Below are 1,975 nucleotides of genomic sequence, written 5' to 3' on the forward strand. Positions count from 1 at the left end.
TTGTTTGTTGTTTGCTTGTTGTTTGTTTGTTGTTGTTTGCTTGTTTGTTTGTTGTTTGTTTGTTTGTTTGTTGTTGTTGTTGTTGTGCATCATTTCAACTATGTTTTGTAAGAGCATTTCAACTTGCGCACTATACCTGGAATTTCTATTACACACCCACATTCATCCTCTTTTCTTCTTTTTCTCCCCTCCTCTAAATATAGATTCAGATTTCACTTTTTCAGTAACTTTCGTTTCTGATCTGAACCTCTTCATTTGACATTTTTTCACTAGTTTATTGTACTTCCATCATACTACAAGGTTTACCTATCAAAGTACATACATCCTCTCTTTCTTTCTTTCTTTTTAAAATACACTTTCTTCCCATCATAATTTTATCATATTTTCTCTTCTTATATCTTTTACGATTGTTACTAGTTTCTCTTTCGGTATATGATAACCGATCGGGAAACATAAATTTCTACCTGCATTGATGGCTGATTCCACTTCTTCTCTGGCATCATTCCAACAGTGGATAGAATTTGAACCATAACTAGCTGTGAATATGATGATGGTAATGACTGTTGGGTATGTATAAGTGTACGTATGTATTATACATGTCCTATGTATGTCTGCGTACATCTACGTGCATGTATGTGTATGGTCTCAATGTAATCTTGTTGAATTATTTATTTATTTAATTTCATTCGATTAATTTAATTCATGGCTGGATTTGATTTGATGAATGAAATTTTTTAGACAAATTTTTCTTAACTCTAACATTCTGCTATATAATTGAATTTATTTCAGCGATAGCGACAATGAATCAATTATTTCAAAGTTCAGATTAAGTTGTTCAGGTGTTAGCTGTAACCGCTAATGATTTTTGATTTTTATGAATTTACTTTTAAAGGATTGTGAGAATTCCTTTATAAAAGTTAAATGAATCGTTTTGAAAAAGAATCGCTTTTAATGGTTACATTTCAATTAGAATTATCTTTTGATAAATACATATGAGCGATTCTAAACAGGCAAGTTGATGGGAGATTTTGTACTTTTCAGTCAGGTGAATTATGAAGAAATCCCTGTTTGCTTAATACTTGTAGTCATTGCTTTCAAATGAACGGGTAGTATGGTTATGATTACAATATCGTAAAAAGTTTTAATTGCTCTGAAATATGTATGGGCATTTATATCAAACATATGTAAATATGTATTACATAAGTAGATGGAAATTTATAGTATTTTTATTTTGTTTCCCCTTTTCTTATATGTTGTGTAATGTGGATGAAAATGGATAGTTTTTAATTCAAAAGATTATCTGGAAATTTGTTTGAAAGAATGTTAAATTTCTTTCTGAATATCTAATTGTCGTAAAAAGTGCAGAAGGTCAGGCAAGGTGTACTTTGCCTGTGTGGGATATATTGTAGTAAAGTTCATTATATTTCTTTTCCCATATTACTTCGTATATTTACAATGACAATTAGAAGTTGAGAATTGATTTTTTTTCATTTGAAATTTGTTTTGAAAACTGCATTTAAAAGACATTAAAATCCAAAATAAGTCTTTCGAAATAAATAAATTGCAAAATACAAATAAAAATGCACGAGAAGGCATGTGTCGTCTTACCTATTTACTACCTTTATGTAACGTAAGACATCCTTCCTCGCTTATTCTACAGATAACGATTGAAGTATCTTCATTGAACAAACTTAAGGTGAAAGTATTAAGGAGTTTTTATTTCGCAGTTTTTATTTAGAACTTTCTAACTTAATGTGTGCACCTTTGACGAAAATATATTAATACGGGGGAATGGGTAAGATAGAGATGGTGATGATAATAATACAACAAGGAACTCCATAGGTGTGTCTTTGCTGTGTGTGTATCTGTATGTACGTGCGTATGCGTATATATATATATATATATATATATATATATATATATATATATATATATATATATATATATATATATATATATATATATATATATATAT

Source organism: Loa loa, assembly GCF_000183805.2.
Source record: "Loa loa unplaced genomic scaffold supercont3.59, whole genome shotgun sequence".
In the NCBI taxonomy this organism is placed as follows: Eukaryota; Metazoa; Nematoda; class Chromadorea; order Rhabditida; family Onchocercidae; genus Loa; species Loa loa.